This window comes from Elephantulus edwardii, unplaced genomic scaffold (genome assembly GCF_000299155.1).
Source record: "Elephantulus edwardii isolate Elephantulus edwardi_28Jun2011 unplaced genomic scaffold, EleEdw1.0 scaffold00568, whole genome shotgun sequence".
Classification (NCBI taxonomy): domain Eukaryota; kingdom Metazoa; phylum Chordata; class Mammalia; order Macroscelidea; family Macroscelididae; genus Elephantulus; species Elephantulus edwardii.
Window position 1 is genome coordinate 231,466 of NW_006400318.1, and position 13,932 is coordinate 245,397.

Here is a 13,932-nt window from a genome sequence, read left to right on the forward strand (position 1 = left end):
AAAGGGTGTTGGATTTTGTCAAAGACCTTTTCTCCATCAATTGATGGGATCACATGTTTCTTGTTCTTTGCTTTGTTTTTCTTTTGTTGAGCCATCTTTGCATAACTGTTATGAATCCCACTTGGTCATGGTGAATTTTTTTTAATGTATTGTTGGATTCTCTTGGCCAGGATTTTATTCAGGATTTTTGCATTGATGTTCATGAGAGATAGTGGCCTATAGTTTTTTATTTTGGTGGTGTCATTAGCTCATTTTGATATCAAGGATATGTTTGCTTGGTAGAATGAGTCTGGGAGAATTCCATCTTTTTCTTTTTTCTTAAATATTTTATGTCGAATTAGTGACAGTTCTTCTCTGAATTTTTTATAAAATTCACTTTTAAAACCATCTGGTCCAGGGTGTTTTTTGGCTAGAAATTGTTTTATTACCTTTTCCATTTCTTTGTAATGGGTTTGTTCAGGTTTTCAATTTTGGTCTGTGAATAGGTTGTGAATTTCTAAGTATTCGTCCATTTCTTCTAGGTTTTCATATTTGTTTCAGTATAGCTTTCCCATAACATTCCATTGTTAGATTTTTTATTTTAGTTGGTTCTGTTGTGACATTGCCCGTTTCATCTCTTATTTGGATTATTTATTTCTTGGATTATTTATGTCTTTTCTTTTGTTAGTTTTGCTAGTGATTTGTTGATTTTATTAATTTTCCTGAATAACCAACTCCTGGTTTTGTTGATGGTTTCAATTGTTTTTCTGTTTTTCTATTCCATTTATTTCTGCCCTAATTTTTATATTATCAGGGTTTTTTGAGAGAGTGTTGGGTTTTCTTGCTGTTCTTTCCAATTTGTTTGAGAGTCAGTCGTCATTTTTCTCCCTTGCCTTTTGATGTGTTTGCTTATTGCTATAAATTGACGTCTGGTTACTGCTTTGGCTGTTTCCCAGAGATTTTTGGTAAGTTGTGTTTTCATTGTCATTTGTTTCAAGAAACTTTTTGATCTTATTTTTTATTTCTTCTAGTACTCAATCATGTTCAAGCAAGTTGTTGTTCAGCTTCCAAATATATGTTCTTTTTCTCCTTTATTCTCTTGTTATTAACTTCTGATTTTGTAGCATTGTGGTCTGAGAAGATGGTTTGTGCTATTTCTGTGTTTTTAATGTATTGATGCTTGCCTTGTGACCTAAAGTGTGATCTAGTCTAGGGAATATTGAAGAAGGTGTACAGTGATGTTTTGGGGTGCATTAGTCTATAAATATCTATGAAGAGTGAGTTGGTTTATTTTTTTGGTTTAATTCTTAAGCATCTTTGTTGAGTTTCCTTCTGGTAGTTCTGTCTTTTTTGAGAGTGTTGTATTGAAGTCTCCAACTACTATAGTAGTGTTGTCTATTTCATTTTTCAGCTTTGTTAATATTTGTTTTATATATTTTGCAGGTTTTCCATTTATTGTGTAGATATTTATTATTATTATGCCTTCTTGTTCTATTGACCCTTTAAGCATTATGTAGTGACCTTCCTTGTCCTTTGTGGTGGTTTTTGCATTGAAATTTATTTTATCAGAGATTAATATTGCTATTCCTGCTTTTTTCTGCTTGCCGTTTGCTTTGTCTATTCCCCCCACCCTTTTATTTTTATCCTTCCTTTATCTTCATTTTTTTAGATGTGATCTTTAGACAGCATATTGATGGATTTTTTTTATCCAATCTGCTGTTCTTTTTCTTTTCAGTGGTGCATTTAAACCATTCATATTCAGTGTGGTTATTGAGAGGCAAGGTTTTGTTGCTATAATTTTGTTGAGTTCTTTTTGGTGTTGTTGATGGTTACTTTGGTCCATTTTGTTTTCTGTGGTACCTTTCCTGCAACATAGGTCTTGTTTTTACAAACTCCCTTAGGTTCTGTTTTTCTGGGAATATTTTGATCTCTCCTTCATATTTGATGGACAGTTTTTCTGAGTACAGTATTCTTTGCAATCACTTGTTATGCATCAAAGAGTTGGACAATGACTAGGAAGGATAGCAGGAGAATTGATGCCTTTGAGCTGTGATGCTGGAGAAGAGTATTGAATGTACCATGGACTGCCAAGAAAACAGATTCATCCTAGAGAGGGTTAAACCAGGCTACTCCTTGGAGGCAAGGATTCTGGGGCTTCATCTGACATACTTTGTACATCTTGTAAGGAAGGACAGGTCTTTAGAGAAGGACATCATGCTGGGTAGAGTGGAGGGACTGTGCAGGAGAGGAAGACCCTCTATGAGGTGGATTGATTCAGTTACTGGGGTAATCGGGTTTGGTGTGTCAGAGGCAATGCAATTGGCACAGGATAGAGCAGGGTTTAGGGCTGTTGTACATAGGGTGACTATGAGTTGCAAACGACTCGATGGCACATAACAACACAACAACAACAGTATTCTTGGTCAACAGTTCTGATCTTTGAGTGTTTGATATAAGTCATTCCACTGTCTTCTTGCTCACATGGTTTCTGCTGAGAAATCAGTAAGTAATCTTATATGCTCTCCCTTATAGTTTTTCTTTGTTTCTCCCTCACTGCTTTCAGAATACTCTCTTTATCTTTGGTTCTGGCAAATTTGACGATGATAGGCCTTGGTGTTTTTCTTTTGGGGTCTATTCTATAGGATGTTCGCTCAGCTTCTTGAATATATATTTTCTCATTCTTAATTATGCCTGGGAAGGTTTTCTTTCTAGTAATTCTTCAACAATTTTTTTGGTGCCTTTACTTGTTTCTTCTTGTTCTGGGATTCCAGTTATGTGCATCTTATTCCTCTTGATGGTGTCTCACATAGTCTTATGTTTTCTTCTTCTCCCTTCCTTTTTGATTCTGCTTTTTGCTTTAGCACATCAGTGGTAACAATTCTTCTATTTCACTGGTTCTGTGTTCTATCTCTTCAACTCTGTTCATGTATTCCTCCATCATGTTGACAGCATCTGAAACATTGGACCTCATATTTTGGATTGTGGTTTCTTGTATTTACAGAGCCTCTAATATCTTGTTTGTTTTATCTGCATTGTTTTGTATTGCTTTCTTAAGCTCCTCCTGGTTTTTGCTTGCATTGTCCTGTAATTCTTCATATGTCTTTCAACCACTGAAAATATCAATCATTGTTCCTTTAAATTCTGTGTCAGAAAGTTCTGTTAGACTTTCTGGCTTCAATAAATTCATTGATACTGTGTCATTTTGGGGAGTGACATCTTGTTTTGTGCTTGTGTATTATTTGAGGTAGCCTCCTTCTTATGTGACATTGCTGTGGTAGAGTTTTTCATGCTTGAGGCTATGTTAGGTTCTAGATCTGAAGTCACTGCTCTAGGAGATAGTGGGGCTGTGACCCTGCTTGTGTTTCTCTCTGAACTTCTGACCCAAGGGAAGGTTCAGTTCAGGGCCCGTGAGAGCATTCTCTTGTTGCAGCTAAGTCAGACCAAGGTGCACCAGATTGAAGGCTTGTTAGTTGACTGGATGTGGAGGCACAGGTGTGGGGCAGAATGGGTGTGGGGTGGAATGGGCACTGGTGGTTCCAGGCCCAGGGTGAGCATGCATGAGAACCTCATTCAGAGTCCAGCTGTCTGGATGGGCTTGCGCAGCGACCTCATTCAAATTCCAGCTGGGTCTGGCAGGGCTCTGGGTCCAGCGGGGCTTAAGAAAACTCAGTCACAATCCCACTGTTCGGCTTACTTCTTGTGGGTGGGTCCCATAGTAACTCAGCTAACAGATCCGCAGGGGCTCAGCTGGCAGCTCCCACTGGAGCTCAGGCTCACCTGGTGGCTCCTGCAAGAGGTCAGCTGGTGGCTTCCATGGGGGCTCAGGCTCAGCTGGCAGCTCTGTGGGGGCTTGGCTGGTGGCTCCCATGGGGCCTCAACAGGTATCTCCCTCTGGGGCTTGGGCTCAACTGATGGCTCCCCCCAGGGCTCAGTCTTGGCTGACTGCTCCAACTGTGGCTCACTTCTCCTGTGGCTCCCAAATGAATTGATTTAATAATAATTTTCACTCAAATTCCTACTGTTCTTCTCACTCTCTGTGCTATTGCTCCCTGCCCCCACATACTTCTTATGCTTTCTTCATTTTCTTTCCTTTTTTTCTGATTGTTCTTCTAGCAGTTTAGAATTCATGACCAGAGCACTAATTTTGCATGTCACGTCTTTGGTTCTGCTCTTTGGTCCTTTCAATTTATCATCTGTTTCTGATATTTTAGCTTTAATACTATTCTGGATTCCAACTTGCTGTGTTTATATTGTTTCCAATTCTCTAATTATTATATTTATTTGGCCTTGTATTTGTTTTAAAGTTCTACCATGTTTCCTAGGGATCGCTGGTGGGCTAGCAGTAAGTAACTACACTGTAAATGGAAAGATATATGGTTCAAATCCACCATTTTCTCTACAGGAGAAAAATGACCAATTCGTGACTTAGTGCCTCTGAAAATCCACTGAGGGGATAAAAGAATAAACACTTAAAAAAAAAAAGAAACAAATCACCCTAGATCCAGGCCAGCTATAAGTTGGTTCTGACTCACTGGCACACACCATCACTCCCAACTATCTTTCCTCTGTTTTTCTCAAAACTCTTGTAATCTGTTAAAGAGAATAAAGTGTCGTTCTTTCAAATTCCTTACCAGGAAGATCCCAAAACTTTTCTTCCTCTAAAAGACTTCCAGATTCAGTATTTTGATTACTTTTTTGGTTCCACTTTGTCCTGTTTTTGACTGGATTAACATTATCTGCTCCCTCTGAGACTTTTTGAAGCCTGTGTATTATTTTGTTTGATATATCTAATTTGGGAGCACTGGTGGCCTAGTGACAAGAAGCTGTGCTGCAATCCCAAAGGCACATGGTTTGAATCCACCAGCTGCTCTGTGGGATAAGGATGAGCCATCTCTCCCCACGTTATTAACTGCCTCTAAAAACCCGCTGGAGGGTCAGCTATGGGTCTATCTGACTCAACAGCACACAACAATATATATAATTAAACTCTATAAATGTACTGCATCTCTTGCTAGTTTGGGAATTATTAATGTTTCATCTTCTGTCTTCTAGTTGACATGATGAGGGATGATGGTGTGTGTGCAGTTCTCTGTTGTTTGTATAGAACAGATGAGGGAAGACTGAGTACAGTCTTTTACTGATCAGAAAAAGTAAGAGCTGGAATTTACTCTTGGCTAGTGAGTGAAGCTATGGGAGGTTTATGTGTGGCTAGATACTGTTGATGTCTATTGTCAGATTGGATAATGAAAATAGGAAACAAAACAAAGCAACCCCCCCAAACAAACCAACACATACAACAGAGAACACCTCCGAAACAAAACAGGATCGCACAGTAAAAGAACATAGTGACCCTATGTACAGTAGCTTTGAAACCTACTCTATCCTGAGCCAACCTTATCATCTGTGACACACCTACCTTCATTACCCCAGTCATTGAGTCAATTCATCTTATTGAGGTTCTTCTTCTCTTGTGCTTGCCTCTCCAATCTCCCAAGGATGATGTCCCTCTCCAAGGACAGGTCACTCCTTGTAACATGTCCAAAGCATGTCAGATGAAGCCTCAGGCATCCTTGCTTCCAAGGAACAGCCTGGTTTCATTCTCTCTAGGAGGAACTATTTGATATCCTGGCAGTCCATGGTATATTCAATACTCTTCTTCAGCATGACAACTCAAAGGCATCAATTCTCCTTCTAACATCCCTAGTTATTGTCTAACTTTCTGATGCATAGCAAGTAATTGCAAAGACTATAGCTTGAATCAGGCACATGACTAACATCGTGGCTCTTCAGTACTCTAGAGAGGTCCCTGAGAGCGACCATTCCCAATGGAAATTGTCTTTTGATTTTTTGGCTGCTGGTACCATGAGTGTTGATTGGGAAGCCAAGCAAACTAAAGCTGTTAAAAATCTCAATCTTTTCACCATCTATCATCATGTTTCCTTGATGTTGAGCTTCAATCCACATTTAAGGCTGCAGTACTTGACCTTCTGTAGCAAGCCCTTCAGGTCCTCCTCAGTTTCAGCAAGCAGGGTTGTGTCATTTGCATAACACAGGTTGTTGATGAGTCTTCCTTCAATCCTGATGCCATACTTCTCCTTATAGAGCCTAGCCTTCTGGATGATCTGTTCTGCATATAAATTGAAAAGGTATGGAGATAGGAGACATCCCTGGCATACACCCTTCCTGATTTTGAACTATGCAGTGTTTTTCTACTTCTAATGACTGCCTCCTGGCCCAAGAATAGGTTTCACATAAGCACAATCAAGGTTTCCTTGGATTCCTGTTTTTCTCAGAGTCAGCCACAGTTTGTTGTGATCAACATAGTCAAACACCTTTGCTTAGGAGATGAAACACAGATAGACATTCCTCTGGTGCTATCTCCTTTCAGACAAAATACATCTAACATTAGCTATAATAACCCTAGTACCACAGCCTCTTCTAAATGCAGCCTGCACATCTGGCAGTTCTCTGTTGCTGTGCTGTTTCAGTAATTTGGGGATAATCTTCAGCCAACTCTTGCTTGCATGTGATATTAAAAATATTGTTTGACAATATGTCAGGTCATCTTTCTTTGGAATGGGAACAAATATAGATCTCTTCCTGTCAGTTGGTCAGGTGGTTGTCCTCCAGATTTCTTGGCACAACTTGGTGAGCACATCCAGGCAGCATCTGTATGTTGAAATATGTCAATTGGTATACTGTCAATTCCTGGGATCTTGTTTTTTTGCCAGTTCTTTCAGAGGAGCTTAAACTTCTTCCTTCATCACCCCAGGCTCTTGCTCTATGTTGTTGCATGAAATTCTTCTGTGTCAGACAATTCCTTTTGGTACAGTGACTTTGTATACTCTTTCCATCTTCTTTTGCTACTTCCTGGACATTTAATATTTTGCCCAAAGCATCCTTAAATATTATGATTGGGCCTCATGCACTGCAGGTAATACCGACAGTCCCAGAAGTCCAACAGAAGGGTCTAGGAGTTAAAATAGTTTTAAGCAGGTCACATCACCTTTTCCTGGGAAGCTATCCTCTTGTGTCAGCAGCCTGTTGCAAATGGAACAGAAAAGGCACTAAGCCACAAGAAGTCTGTCCTAGAGCAGAAGTTCAAGGCAAATTACTTTTCCTCAGAACTGTCTGAGATAGGAAAACTTCCCTAATACTAGTACCTGGTATTGGGACTTAGAAACCCTTAAACTCAAGAGATACTGGCCACAGCATAAGAATCTCTAGCATAGAAAGGGGGAGGGGGAGGAATGTAAGAAAGGGAGAAAATGCTGACAAGAGAAAGGATAAAAGCTAAAGAGAAAAGTATGTAGGAGAAAAAAATATATAACCACCCGAACAGCAAAGTATTAAAAAAACCTAGACAAACATAAAAAACTCAAACAAATAAAAAACCCAAACAAACAAACAAAAAACTATGGGAGATAAAAAAAGATCTTTGGAGTGGGGTGGACTAATCACCCTTTTCACTGCTGTGGTAGAAAGATGCCTAGCTTGGGACAGTGTGTATGCCAGTTAAGCAGAATGTTGGAATTGAGGTGCCCAGTTAGTATAGAGTTTCTGTTCAATCTAGAGGTGGTGGAGCTCCCAAGATGTGAGACAGTTCACAGGTTCTGGTCTAGGTATAGGTTTCACTTAAGCACATTGAATGTTCCAGGATTTTCATTCTTCTCAATGTTAGCCACAATTTGCTGCAATCCACACAGTCCAATGCCTTTGCATAGTTGATAAAACACGATAGCCATCGTTCTGGTACCCTCAGCTTTCAGCTAAGATGCTTCCAGTCTCGTGGCCTCTTCTACACATAGCCTGTACTTCTGTTAGTTCTCTGTTAATGTACTCTAGTAATTTTTGGATAATGTTAAGCAATATTTTGCTTGTCTGTGGTATTAGTGATAATATTGAATAATTTCCACTTTCTGTTGCATCACCTGTTTTGGGGAATGAGAATAAATATGGATCTGTTCCATTCAGCTGATGAGGTAGCTGTCCTCTAGATTTATTGGCACAATCTAGTGAGCACATGAAGGGCTGCACCTTGTTGAAATATGTCAATTGGTATTCTATCAGTTCATAGAACCTTAAGTTCCCCCCCCCCAATTCCTTCAGAGCAGCTTATTTTTTTTCTTGTTGCCATTGGTTCTTGAGCACATGATACTTCCTGAAATGGTTATATGTCAGTTAATTATTTTTGTCCAGTGGCTCTGTGTATATTCCTTTAATCTTCTTTTGAAGCTTCCTTCCTGAATTATTCACTATTCATCCCATAGCATTGTTCAGTGCTGCAACTCAAGGCTTGCCTTTGTTCTTCAGTTCCAGCAGCATGAGAAATGCCATAAGCAAGTTCTTCACTTTTGATTTTCTGACTCTTTGCACATTTTGTTATAATATCCTGCTTTGTCTTCACAAGCTGTCCTTTAAAACCTTCTGTTCAATTTTTTAATCCTTTTTTACTAATTTTGTCATTTTGGGTCTCATTTCATCCTTTTACATTTAGTATTTTAATTCATTAGAGTGATTTCCTGCTATAATTATATTGTATTGTGCTCTGGTAAAGATGTCTTTATTCCCTATATTTCCTTTCCTTTTTTAAAAAAGAACTTTTTATTGATGGATACAAATGGACTTTAGATTTTATTGAAAGCAGCTACATCCATGGACTTCACATAGTCTTCAAAAGCAGTTATCTGTTCTTCCAGCACATTTGTGCCAACTTTATTGTCTTCAGCTGCACATAGTATCTAAAGCTGCTTAATTCTAGATCCAACTGGTACTAGCCAGGAAGAGCCCCAGATCAAGCCATCTGCCTGAATACTTCTGACACACTCGTCCAGTTTTGCCATGTCAATTTCATCATCCCAAGGCTTCAAATCTAGTAAGATTGAAGACTTGGCAACAAGTGCAGGTTTTTTGGCTTTCTTTGATTCACATTGTGCAAGACGTTCTTCTCTTAGAAGCTTCTTTGCTTCTTCGCTTTGTTTCTCCTCCTTAGATCCAAAGAGATCAAAGTCATTGTCATCTTTACTGTCTGCAACTCCACTTCCTGTGGTATCTTCCACATTAACATTAGCAGGGACATAGTTGCCCAAAGCTTTCTTCACTCCTGGCAGGCTGGCCTTTTCCTTATCATAAGACTTGACGTGATTATACCAACATAAGGAATGACACAGGTCGGCAGGTGGTGAGCTGGATACAGCTTCACACACTGTGATGGCACATATCCCTCGACTGTAGGTCTTGTTGGTGAGGTAATTGCTGAGGATCTGGAGGACGGCAGCAGTCTTGAGATCTCCAGAGTCTATGATGTCAGTTGTATGTGGAGCTAGGTGACAGCTGAGGCCAAGAAGAGAAGAGGAAGTCAGCCCCAAGCCTTCAAAAGGGTGTGGGGGGGGAGGGGGGAAGGTTGTTCCATATATTTTGTTTGCTGAGGTAACTTTGCTGCTGGCTTGATGTTTAATGAGACTTTATGACTTTCTTCTACTTTTTTTTTTTGGACATGAAGTGTATTTGGTATACTGTACTTTATTTTTAGGTTGTACTGTAATTTATTTTTATCTTACTAATTACAAGGACATACATACATAGGGTTTTCAGAGGCCTGCTATTTAGGAAGTGGATGGCCAATCCTTCTTCCTAATCTGTCTTAATCTGAATATTCAGATTTGGAGAAATATTTGTCAGACAAGCATTTTACAGAAAAAGTGAAAGATACATCCCTTATTGTGGAATTAATGATTAGTTTCAGTATTGTCCCTGCCCTTGGCACAGGTGTCTTTACCCACTTATTGCCCTATTCCACCATCTACCAGGGTACTTATCCACTTCTACCCACTCCCTTCAACATCTATCTTCCATTGTCCAGCCCTCGATCTGATATCTTATATCTGAAGCTTCCTTGGCTTCTGTGATTTCAAACACATCAGCTGCTGACAGTTTATTATGCTGTGACCAGTGTCTCCTGAGCGAAGGTGATGTGTCCTGTAGAACTTATGTGTAGATAGTTTTTTTTTCTTCTTGGCCCAAGCAACCTTGGTGTCTACACGGTTACCTATAGGGTAGGCAGAGAGTTTCAAGGCCCTTTGTGCTGTCCTGCTTTTCCTCCTGTGACGATTTCTTTCTGTCTCCCTCTTTGTGCCCTGTGAACGATTCCCACGCAGCCTTGGTGTCTTCACAGTTACCTGTGGTGAAGATTTCTTTCTGCCCCCTCTATGCTTGATTGTGCTAAGGCAAAACCTATACTTGGACCAAGAGGCACTTGTTAAAACAGAGCAAGGAAACACTGCATGGTTCAAAAGATTCTCACCACTGGGCCAGTTGGCAGAATCAGGATGGATGGTGAAGAGATTGAGATTGTTCACAGCTTTAGTTCGCTTGGCCCCACCCGCAGTCAACACTCTTGGCAACAGCAGCTAGGAAATTAAGAGACGTATTGCGATGGGAAGGTCTACTTTTAGGGACCTCTCCAAAGTACTGGAGAGCAATGGTGTCTCTCTGGAGACTAAGGTGCATCTGATACAGGCCATGGTCTTTGCAATCACTTGTTATGCATCAGAGAGTTGGACAATGACTAAGGAGGATAGAAGGAGAATTGATGCCTTTGAGCTGTGGTGCTGGAGAAACATATTGAGGGTACCACGGACTGCTAGGAAAACAAACAGATTTATCCTGAAAAGGGTTAAACTGGGAGACTCCTTGGAGGCAAGGATTCTGAGGCTTCATCTGACATTCTTTGGACATGTTGTAAGGAGAGACCAGTCCTTGGAGAGGGACATCATGCTTGGTGGGGTGGAGGGACAGTGTAGGAGGGGAAGGCCCTCTATGAGGTGGATTGATTCAGTGACTGGAGTAATCGAGATGGGTGTATCAGAGATAGTAAGATTGGCACATGACAGAGCAGAGTTTAGGGCTGTTGCTCATAGGGTCACTATGAGCAACTCGACGGCACATAACACATAACACACACACACAATTACAAGGAAGACTCAAGGAAGATAGTGATTAATACCACTATCATTCAAATTTATGCACTAGCAATCAGAGCAAAAGAATAGGAAATAGATTATTTCTACCAAATTTTGCAGTCAGAAATTGATTGAACATGCAACCAAGATGCATTAATAAACTGGGTGACTGAAATGCAAAAGTTAGGAACTAGGAAGATTAGTAGTCAGAAAACTTGGTGACCAAAATGAGGCTGGGATAGAAGGATAGAATTCTGCACAATCAATGATTTATTCATTGCAAATACCTTTCATAAGAAGTGTAAATGTGGGAAATACATATGGATTTCCCCTGATGGTATGAACAGGAATAAGATCTATTACTTCTGTGGAAGGAATCTTTGGAGAAGTTCGGTATCAGCAGTGAAAACTAGGTCAGGTACTGATTGCAAAACAGACTATCAGTTACTCAAATTAAAGTGAAAGAAGGTAAACTCAAATCCACAGGGAAAAAAAATTAGATCTTGAGTCTAACCCACCTGAATTTAAAAACCAACTCTGAAACATGTTTGAGGCCTTGAACACTAATGAACAAAGATCAGATGTGGGAGGATATCAAGAATATCATCCACAAAGAATACAAAAGGTCATTACAAAGACATGGGAGGAAGAAAAGATAAAAATGGATTTCAGAAGAGACTCTGGGTATTGTACTAGAGTACCAAGAAGCCAAAGCAAAGGGAGGAAATAAAGAAGTTAAGGAACTATACAGAATATTTCAAAGAGCAGGTCGGGAAGACGAAGCAAAATATTATAATGAAACGTGCAAGGACCTGGAATCGGGAAATCAAAAGACCTGAACTCACTTGGCAATTTTTAAGCTAAAGGAACTGAAGAACAAATTTAAGCTGCAAGTTTCAATTCTTAAGGATGTTATGGACAGAATAGTCAATGATCCAGGAAGCATTAAAAGAAAATGGAAGGAGTACATTGAGTCATTACACCAGAAAAAATTAGCTGACATAGATGAATTTAATGAAACAACGCATGATCAAGAGGTAGTGGTGATGAAGGAGGAAGTGCAGGTTTCTCTGAAAGAATTGGTAAAAAATAAGACCTCAGTAATTGATAGAATACCAATTGACATATTTCGAGAAACAGATGCTACCTTGGACGTTATCACCAGGTTGTGTCAAGAAATCTAGATGACAACTACCTGGCCAACTGACTGGAAGAGATTCACATTTATTCCCAATCCAAAAAAGGTGGACCCAACAGAGTGTGGAAATTGCAGTACAATATCACTAATATCACACACAAGCAAAATCCTGCTGAGGATTTTCCAAAAACTGGAATAGTACATTTACAGAGAACTACTAGAAATACAAGCTGGGTTTAGAAGAAGCCATGGTACTAGAGATATTATTACCAATTTCAGATGGATCTTGAAAAGAAAAGAATACCAGAAGACTATCTATCTTTGTTTCCTTGACTATGCAAAAGCATTTGACTGTGTGGATCACAACAGATTGTGGCTAATCATGAGGAGGATGGGAATCACAGAACATTTGTACTCATGTGAAACCTATACCCAGACCAGGAAGTAGTCTTAAGAACAGATATGGAAACACAGCATGGTTCAAAATCAGGAAAGGAGTGTGTCAGAGATACATCTTCAGTCTATATGCAGAACAGATAATTTGTAAGGCTAGCCTTTATGAGAAGGAATGTGGCATCAGGATTGGAGGAAGAGTCATCAACAACCTACGTTATGCAGATGACACAACCTTGCTTGCTGAAACGAGGAGGACCTGAAGGGCTTGCTGTAGAAGGTCAAGGACTTTAGTCTTCAGTATGGATTGAAGCCAAACATAAAAAAGACAAAGATTCTCACCACCAGGCCAATTGGCAGTACCATGATGGATGGAGAAGAGATTGAGGTTGTCAATAATTAATAGTTTGCTCGGCTCCACAATCAACATTCTTAACATCAGCAGTGAGGAATTCAAAAGATGAATTGCATTGGGAAAATCTGCTGCCAGGGACCTCTCCAAGATAACTGAGAAACAATGATGTCAGCCTAGACACTAAGGTGCACCTGATCCAGGCCATGGTCTTTGCAATTACTTGCTATGCATCAGAGAGCTGGGCAATGACTAAGGACTATAGAAGAATTGATGCCTTTGAGTTGTGGTGCTGGAAAAGTCTTGAACATAAAATGGACTGCCAAGAAAACAAGTAGATCTGTCTAAGAGAGGGTAAAACCCAGTTTCTTTTTGGAGGCTAGGATTGTGAAGCTCCTTCTCACATACTTTGGGCCTGTGGCCAGAAGGGACCAGTACTTGGAGAAGGACCTTATGCATGGAAGGGTGGAGGAACAGCGTAGGAAAAGACAACCTTGGATGAGATAGATTGATATAGTAACTGGGGCAATGCGGGTAGGTGTGTCTGAGTTAGTGAGAGTGGCTCAGGAGAGGGCAGGCTTCAGAGCTGTTGCACATACGGTCGCTAAGAGTCACAGACAACTTGATGGCACATAACAACAATTTTAAAAAGCAATCCTTCAATATGGAATGCATTTTAACATTAAGAAGGCAAAGATTCTTACCACTGGGCCAGTGAGTAACAGCATGATAGATGGAGAAAGGATTGAAACTGTTAGTGATTGAATCTTGCTTAGATTCACAATCAACACCATTGGTATCAGAGGAGACATATTGCTTTGGGTAAGCCTGCTGTCAGGAATTTCTCCAAAATATTGAAAAGCCATGATGGCAGTTTTAAGACTAGGGTGCACCTGATTCAGGCCATGGTCTTTTCAATGACTTAATATACATCTGAGAGCTGAATGATGAATAAGTATGTCAGAAGAAGAGTGTGTTTTGGTGCTGAATATCCTATGGACTACCAAAAGAAAGAATAGTTGAGTCTAGAAAAGGTGCAGGCAGAATTCTCATTGGAAGCAAAGATCACAAAGCTTCATTTATCATAATTTGGACATGTTGTTAAGTAA

The 13,932-nt window shown here is 39.9% G+C and overlaps 1 pseudogene; it reads right to left on the minus strand.

Annotated features, from left to right (window-relative positions):
• Positions 1 to 8,606: 8,606 nt before the first annotated feature.
• The window catches only part of LOC102873789, a 36,139-nt pseudogene continuing 30,813 nt past the window's right edge, over positions 8,607 to 13,932 (minus strand).